Genomic DNA, 9,704 nt, shown 5'->3' with positions numbered 1-9,704 from the left:
CTGCCTTCTGCCAGGTTATGTAATCCTCCTCTCCATCTTCTTCTCTCTCCTTCTTTTCCTTTGTCTTAGAAGAAAACAAAACTATACAACCCCTCCCCTCCCCAATGCTTCCTGTTTTCTGAACCTCCCATACATATTCAAGGACCACACTAAAGTTTTAACATTACCACCCCCAAGGAAAAGCTCTTCTTAAATTCTAAAACAAATCAATTCCCATCCTAGTTTTTGTCTGGATATTAATTAGTAGGAGAATATGGTGAGGGTTTAGTTTTCTAGTTACTCTGATTCCCAGTTTCCCCATCTATGAAATGGGAATACGATTGCCCCTGCTTCATAGAAGAGAGGTGAGGATGAGTAAGTTAATGTGGAAAGTCCTTAGCACAGTGCTTTGTACGTGACCTACCTACTCTTATTTGTTCCCACTCTTCCTGCTTCTTGAGGTCCTGTTCAGAAATTTTGGCCCAAATCAAGTGCCAGCATCCCCAGAGAGACTTTTGTGAGCTCTCCTAGCCAGAGCTAATGGGTCCTTCCAGTTGCTCCCTCCTGCATGCATTCCTGTGGCACTGGATTTACACTTCCTTTCAGTGCACAGATGCGTACAGCAAGCCCCTAAATGAATTTACAGTCTGAAGGGAAAGACAGACATGGGCATATAGAAAGGGAATGACCCAAGGAACTTAGGGGTGGGTGGAGGAAGGACGAGCAAAGAGGCACATTCGGCAGCGTCAAGGTTTTAAGTTCAAAGTCAGCGAGGTGATCATGTTGCCAGTGTAGTCAGCCCTGAATACCATTACGCAGTTCTTCCTTGGGTTTTCATCTGTCGCAGATTTTACCACGGTGTCGTTTTAGGGCTTGCCACTGTTACACTGTGCTGATTATTTCAACATGTGTGTATCAGGCAGGGCTTGATCAGGGAAGCAGAACTACTATGAGTTATGGGATAAGGAATGTATTATAGGAAATGGACCTTAGATAATTTTGGGAAGAGGTAGGGAAGAAAAGGTCTGGAAAGAGGAGTTGAAGATTCAGAGAAAAGTCACTAACCAGACCTGGCTTACGGGGAAATGTGGAAGCCAGGCAAATCCAGCTGCTGGACTAGGATCGGGAGGGGAGCCGGGGGGATTGTTGGCTCTTTATGATGGCGTCCTCCGTAGGTTCCCAGCACAGCATCTGTTGGCAGGCCCGGGGTTGCTGCGGGCAGAGCAGGCAGACAGGAAGGAGGGCTGGATGCAGAGTGGGGAAGGATGAAGGCAAACCGGGAAGTGCTAGCATGTCTATCCATCTCGCCACCTCTTACCAACCACCGCCGTTAGACTGTAACGTTACCTGCCTCCTTTCTGCTTTCTCAATCTCATACCACCTCACTTTTGGCCAGCTCAACCCAGAGCCACACAGAGAAAGGAATTCTAGGAACAATCCAGCAAAACATTCATTATGAATCTCGGTATTCACTGCAAATTGGAAAAATTGCTGATTGCTAATATCTATTTCTTAGAACAAAGAATAAAGAACAAAGAGGGAAAAGTTATAGAATCTGGGTACAGTCAGATTTTTAGAACAGTCACATTTTTAGAACAGACAGCCCATAATCAGATTCACATGTATACAGATACATAATATATGATAGAGATGGTTCTGTAGAAAGGACAGTCTTTTCAGATAAATGGTGCTGGGCCAATTGGATGTTCAAATGGAATAAATATTAATCTTGACTTCCTATTTCATAGCATATATAAATATCAATTCTAAGCACATTACAGATCGAAATGTGGAAGATAGAACAGTAAATCTGCTAAAAGATAAAACAGGAGACTATTGGGACACCTGACTGGCTCAGTTGGTAGAGCATGTGACTCTTGGTTACAGAGTTGTGAGTTCAAGCCCCACAGTGGGCAAGGAGCCTACTTAAAAAAAATAATAAAAATTGAAATATGGGCGTGCCTGGGTGGCTCAGTCAGTTAAGCATCTGCCTTGATCCCAGGGTCTTGGAATCAAGCCCCGAGTCAGGCTCCCTGCTCAGCGGGGAGTCAGCTTCTCCCTCTGCTCCTCCCCCTGCTCATGCTTTCTCTCTGTCTCTCTCTCTAGATAGATAGATATAGATATGTACATTGGTATATATATCAATTAAATAAAATCTTTTAAAAAAATTAAATGTAAAAAAAAATTTTTTAAAAAGGAGACTATCTCCATGACAGGTTACCCAAGTTGGGTAAGATTTCCTAAATAGAACCCAAAAAGCACTAATCTCTTTTGAAAAAATGCAGAATAATTGTAAAGTACAATTGTTGGGTGGGGTATAAATTAATTCAACCACTTTGGTTGATGGTGTCTACTAAAGTTGAATATATTCACACCCTATATTCCAGCAATTTCACTTTTTTTTTTTTTAAAGATTTCATTTATTTATTTGACAGAGAGATAGACAGAAGAGCACAAGCAGAGGGAGAGGGAGAAGCAGGCTCTGCACTGAGCAGGGAGCCCAATGCAGGACTCGATCCCAGGACCCTGAGATCATGACCTGAGCCGAAGGCAGACGCTTAACCATCTGAGCCACCCAGGCGCCCCAGCAATTTCACTTTTAGGTATGAATGTATATGTAGGCTTATCAAAGTACTTACCTAAGAATGTTCATAACCGCCTTATTAGTAGCCAAAACCAGGAAGCAAGCTAAATGTCCATTAACAAAAGAGCAGATGGGGCGCCTGGGTGACTTGGTCGGTGACCTTCAGCTCAGGTCACGATCCCGGGGTCCTGGGATCAAGCCCCGCGTCGGGCATCCTGCTCAGTTGGAAGTCTGCTTCTCCCCCTCCCTCCTGCTCGTGCTCTCGCTTGCACATGCTCTTTCTCTCTCAAATGAATAAATAAAAAAATCTTTAAAAAAATTTTTTAAAAAAGACCAGATAAATAAATGTGGGTACATGTATGGAATGTTATACAGCAATGAAAATGAACACCTACTGTTTCAGGCAAAAACACAGATGAGTTTCACAAACGTGATTTTGAACAAAAGAAGCCAGACACAACTGGATATAGTGTGTGACTCTCTATAAAGCTCAAAACGGATAAAACTAACCTATCATGCCAGAAGTCACGCTAGTGGTGTCCTTTAGGTAGTGGGGTTTAATGGCTGAGAGGAGGTAAGAGGGGGAGCTTTGGATGAGCTGGGAATATTCGGTTTTTTACCTGGAAGGTGGTTACGATCTCTGATAATTCATTAAGTTATACATGTATGATGTACGCTTTCTGTATGTATGTTTTACTTCAGACTTTTTAAAAAGATTATTTTTAGAAAAACTTTTAAAATGTCTTGTGTTACCCATCACCAACTGTCATATCTAGTAGTCTTTTTCTTACTTTTTACCTCTTTTATCCCTCCTACATTATTTTGTACCCTCTGGCTCTAAAAATGTGTTTCCTTTCATAATTCTTCTTGCACCTTGGACCCCTGACTTTATTGCTCAATAAATATTTCTTGAGTATCTACAATAAGCCAAGCACTGAGCCAGGCCTAGAGCTCATGATGGTGACTAAGCTAGCAAAGGCTTTGACCTCATGGAGCCCCAGCTTCCAAAGGAAAGAGGCTTCTAAACGGGTAATTGCATCACAACTGACTCTTTTCTCCCCTCTCAAAATGTAGGCCTTCCCCAAAGTTCTAGATTAAAGCCAGCTTCTCAAAATCCACTGTTTGTGCCCATTAATGACCCCACTTTTCCCCACATGATCGCTGTGTAAGACCTCAGCACTAACTGACAATTTCCTTCATCCCACATCCCAAATTCTGCTTCATCTTGCACATTTCGACCTCTGAAATGTACGTACCCACTCCTGCTTTCCAGCCCTGTAGCTTCCAACCAAGTGGAAATCCTAACTGCTTCTGTTGCCCCCTCATTTAGGGTTGATTTGTAGAACTAAAAGCCACTCAAGCTGGTTTGATCAGAGCTCAGGTTTAGGTAGCTAACAAATTGTTGAAAAATCTGGAGAAGGCATTTGAAACAGAGCTTCTCAACCCTTGGAATCCTACTACCCCTGTCAACAATTGGAAAGTGACTCCTGTCTCTATAGAAGTCCTTGAATTAGGAAGCAAGTTCCCTCTGTGTCACCGATGTCCACAAAATGGATCTTTGTCCAGAAGTCCAGCTCCAAAGAGGGGGTGCATTATAGTTTCCAGCCTTCTAACCTCAGCGGCACAGGTTAGAAGGGATGTCGAGCATGCCAGACCTCACTGTCTCCCTCACCTCCTAGCCAGACTTCCGGCTTCCCTGCACTTGCCCACGATTTCCATTCTATTCATTGCTTCTGGCTGTGATTATTATCACTCCACAGCTCAAAAGCCTCCTGTGACTCATCCTCTCCACTGAAGTAGGTTAAAATGCCCTCACCTGTCATTCAAGGCCCTGTGTGATCCGATCCCAACTGGTTTTTCTGTTTTATGTCCTACTCCACTCCTACAATTTCCTTTACACAGTCTGCTCTTTCCCACCTCGTGCCTTTGTGCAATCTCCACCCCTTCCTGCCATCATTTCCCATTAAAATACATAATGTATTTAGACATTGTGTCTGAAGACAGAGATGTGGGCTGGAATCCTAGCTCTGCCTGGGAAAACGAGATCATCCTGAACTCAAAGCCTCAGTTTCCTGCCTTGTAAAATGGGGATAATAATAGTACCTACTTTACAGGCATGTTGGAAGGGCTGGTCGAGATAAGAACCTGAGCTGCTAATGCACACCCTCTAGAGATGGCGACTACAGTATTGTCCTCTTGATCTTAGCACCCCCTGACTCAGGTGCTCGGGAAATACTTGTGTAATGAATGGACCAGCCAAGCGAAGCAGCAACATGGACCTTGGCTAACCTAAGGTCAAACCAAGGTGATACTTGGTCCCTTCCTGGTCAGTATCAGGGCCCTGGGTGGGGTCAGGTATGGGTGGATGAAATTTCCACTTATTTTATCAAGTTAGGAGAAATAAAAGCTAAGAATCTTAACAGTTAGGCTGGGATGCAACCCCTTGGTCTAGGCCACAAGAAGTTACCAGTGCCTCATGGATTGAAAGCAGTTGGGCCAAGATTCCCTTCCCAAGCCTTTATTTGGACGGCTGTCATCTCTGTGCTTGGAGTAATAGGTATCTGAACACGGAAAGTGGAAGGAGGCAGGAGGTCTCAGATCAGGTGCATTCCCATCTGAGCCCTAGTGGAAAATATTTGTGCAATCTCAGATGCTGCTGGAGGAATAAAAATTGATATGGTCCACTTTGGAGATCCATTTGGCAGTATTTATTAAATATGAAGATGCACATACCCTATGACCCAGCAGTTCTGCTTCTAGGTCTCTGCCCTAGGAAGACACTCTCACAAGGAGACTCGCTCAAGGAGACATTTATAAGGTCCAGGAGTTAAAACAACCTAAGTATCCATCAATGATGAATAAATAAAATGTGCATTTAAACATTAAAATACAAAATAGCAAATGGGAGGGCATGAACTAGATTTTTGTGTATCAGTATGGATAGATTCCAAAAGTATAATTTTGAGTGAAGAAAACAAGTTGCAGAGCAATGCACTCAGAATGTTAAATATGTAAGATTGTTCAGGGATACATATCTGTACTGAGCTTTAAACAATGAGCTAAAGGGATACAAGCTGAATTCATCATTGTAGTTACTTCTGGAAGGACGAATTAGACCAGGAATCAAGAGGACTTAAATTTTGTCTATAAATTTTTTTCTCTTTTAATTAAAAAACAAAACCTTAAAACCTTAAAGGACAAATATTAACAACTGAATTTAGAATGCTGTTTGGAGTATAAGAACTCTATTCTAAGTGAGAATATTCCTTTGTCCTCAGAAAACAAAGATACGGCTAGGAGTCTGAGTTGGGTCTATGTCTGTGTGTTGTGTCATGCCGTGTTGGGTGAGGAGGTCCTGGTGAATAACTTTCACTGCTGTCCTTGAGGAATGTCCACTCGCAGACAACAGAAATTAATCATTGCCATGGCGTTTAAATTTTAACAACTTAAATACCTATGGGCCTTTTTGACTCTCTGATGAAGGCTATGTCCTCTTGATTCTAGGGGTAAAAATATTCATGTGCGCAATTTGGCATATGATGTTGTGGGGTCTGTGGGCCTTAGGCTGAATCCTCACCACTGTGGGCTGGCCAGAGGTTGGCTTCTCTTGACCTCCAGAACAGCTATTAGAAATGCATGGCAAGGAGACCAGAGAGACTTGTTAAAATAATATATAAATACAACGCTGTCTTTGCAGAAAGACAGTTTGAAGTGAGGGAGGGAGTGAGAGAGAGAGAGAGAGAGAGGGAGAGAGAGTGTGCGTGTGTATGTGTAAAAGCTGCTGAAACCCTAAAAAAATAAGCACAGCTTCTCAAGAGCTCTTAGTTTGCATCCTGAAGTGTAATGCCAGTGTAAATGCTAGCATCCCAGCATCCCAGGCCTTGGAATTTGCTTCTCTCACCCTGGAGCAGGATGATTAGAGAGACCCATTTGGTCTCAGCGATGTCTGTTCTTCCCGCAGGGACCACACAGCGTCCAGCTTGCCGCACGGCCAACCTCTGTCGCCCCTTGCTGGAAGGCCTCAGGCTTTCACCCACCATCCCTGGTGAGACGGAGCCTTCCCATGAAGGGTGCACGCAGCCCCCTTTTGCCCCTTGACCTCAGGCGGAGACTAAGATGGCTTTTGAAACTGAGCATTTTTTTAAAGAATCATTTTGGTATTTGGAGTTTCTGAATTTGACTTCTAACAAAGGAATTAAAATAGAGGAATGTAACGGAGAAATAAGTTGAAATGTTTAGGTCTGCTGCATCTTTTCCAGTTGATATGAAGGTCTGTTGAGCGGAGGGTGACAAGCTGCCAGACAGCCCCCCACACACACACCTCCCGAGGGCAGCTTCCCGACAGTCGTGTTCCCAGTCGCAGCGCTGTGGCCAAAACACTAGAGAATGCATTAGACATTTAGAGGAAACTTCATCTCTTCCAAAGACCCAAAGTCAGATGTAGCCTTAAATATTTTATAGGAAAATATTTGCAAAAAGTGTGACTTGGCAATAAATCACAAGATGGTACTCATTAAGGTTACTTGCTGACAGAGACAACTGGAGTAATGATCCAGGCCCAGAATTATTTTGGAGCCATGAAAAATCTATCAAGATATATACATAAAATCTTGTTCTTTCATTTTGCCAAGGCGAACTTCTCTTGGGTTGGGTGAATAAAGCCCAGTTTGCTCCGCTCTGGAATCCAGGGAAGCAGCGTGACCTGGGGCAGCTCACGCAGAGCCCTCACTCTGCTTTGGCTGAAACAGAAGAATCGGCCTCCCCATCCCTAGTGCAATCGACTCTCCTTCAGAATCCCACCTCTGCAGGCGGGGGTGGATTTTATAGAATTCCTTGCCTGTAGACAAGCTATGGTTCCCCAGGGCCTCCCCTGGAACCTCGTGTAGGAGGCTCTAGAAACCCATCCGGGAAATGCACACAGCCCTGGTAGGAGCTCTCTGGGGAAAATATTTCTTCCCAACAAACACACACCCGGCACTTTTGGGATCCAGATGGCGGTTGTACCCTGTGGGCCTCTACCCCAGAGAGAAAATCCTGAGTGCCCCTACTGCACTTGCTGCCTTCTGTTTGCTTACAGGCTCCATTCTGCTAACTTGGATGGCAGGGTAGATGTCAGCGGCTCCTGGGAAGAGCAGTGGTTCTCAAACATTAGCTTCAGAATCACTTGGAGGGCTTATTAGACTGAAGGCTATTAGGCCTCATCTCCAGGGTTTTTGATTCAGTAAGTCTGGGAAGGGGTCCCCAAATTTGCATTTCTAGTAAGTTCCCAGTTGATGTTGATTCTGCTGGTCCTAGGATGCTCTCTGAGAACCACTGGTCTGTGCGTTTCATCTGAGGTGCCCCTAATTCCTCAGCTTGGGTCTGGTCCCAGAATGTAGCCCTCAACAAACAGCCCTCCTCTACACAAACATCTTGGAAGGAAGGGCAGTGCAGATGTAGTTAGGCCGACAGAGAATCCAAAGTTATGTCTAAAACAGCCGTTTCATTTTATGTTCAGCAGAACATTCTAATCCATTCTGGACACTACAGAGGGAGTCTGGAGTGGTCCCTCTGCTCACTCCCACCAGCTTGCCCTTCTTGGGGCTCTCTCACTAAAGAGGGGCCTCATTATGACCCTCAGGCACCCAGGTGGCAGCTCCCTCCTTTTGGAGGAAGAGCCTTTTCTTCTAGACATCCTGTCTTGTCCCCCTTCCCCACATGGCCCCTCATTTGGTTCATTTCTTCTTTTTTTTTTTTTTTTTTTTTTTTTTTTTTTAATTTTTTTTATTGTTATGTTAATCCCCATACATTACATCATTAGTTTTAGATATAGTGTTCCATGATTCATTGTTTGTGCATTGGTTCATTTCTTCTGCTGGGCTGTACATTGTTCATTTCCCTCTTGATATCACAAGGCTTTGGACCTGGGGAATGCAAGGTGGAAGAGGGGAGAAAAGGCATCTCATCATTTCTGCCCTCAGGATGTGTTGTATACAAGATAATCAGAACTTTCATGCCGCCTGATTAACAATGCTATGGCTATGTCCTGTGGTATTATGGTAAAAGAGTCTCTGTTATCTTAGACTGAACTGTATCCAATCCTAGGGACAATCCCAGGAGGGGGTAGGGGCAGTCTGCTGTCCCACAATAATGGGTCAGTGTGCTGTTGATCTCCCTGGTAACCAGGGAGTTGTTGATCTCCCTGGAAAAACCAATGCTGAGATGGTTTTACACAGAGATTTTTGTTACCCTTAGACCACACCTAGTAGGCATCAGTTACCTTTTGTATGACATATTCACCCTAATCAATATATAATTCCCTAGTCATGTTTCCAACCTGGCTGTCCTCAGAATTACCCAGAAAACTACAATAGTATGTATTCTGAAAAAATACCTACAACACAGAAAGTAAGGATATACTTGTTTTCTTAATATAGAAAGAGTTCTTACAAATCAATAAGAAAAATACTAATAACTCGATAGAAAAAAAGGACAAAGGTATGATTAGGGAGATCATACACATACAAAAATACTAATATTAACATGAAAATCAATTGATATCACTCATAATTAAAGGATGAACATTGAGTTACCATTTTTTCACATATCAGACTGGCAAAGATAAAAATGTTTAACAATATTAACAATTTATTGCCAAGAATGTCAAGAAAACACATCCTCATACAGTGTTGCTGGGAGTACATGTTATTATAACCTTTTGGGATGGCAGTTTGTCAATCTAGGAAAGTATTTCAGGCATATACCCTTTGGCCCAGCATTTCACTGCTACTAGTTCAGTATAGTGATGTCTTAACACATGAATGAAAGTGTACATACGGGACATTCATAGCAGCATTGCTTGTGACGGCAGAATGCAGAGGCAATCTAAATGTTTATCAGTAAACAGTGGGTTAAATAAAGTATGCCATGGCCATTCACCAAAGCTCTCTGCCACTATAGAAAAGGATGATGCTGATCTGTAATCATGTAACAATCCCCAACATGTTTCGTTAGGTGAAAACAGCAAGATGCATTAATGTGTTGAAGCATACTGTCATTTCTATAAAAATATGGGTGGTTTATGTGTGTGTGTATGTATGTATGTGTGTATATATATATATATGCATATTCACAAATATGTGTAGATTATTTCTGAAAAGAT

This window comes from Phoca vitulina, unplaced genomic scaffold (assembly GCF_004348235.1).
Source record: "Phoca vitulina isolate PV1807 unplaced genomic scaffold, GSC_HSeal_1.0 scaffold18, whole genome shotgun sequence".
NCBI classification, from domain to species: Eukaryota; Metazoa; Chordata; class Mammalia; order Carnivora; family Phocidae; genus Phoca; species Phoca vitulina.
This window is presented reverse-complemented; position numbering follows the sequence as displayed.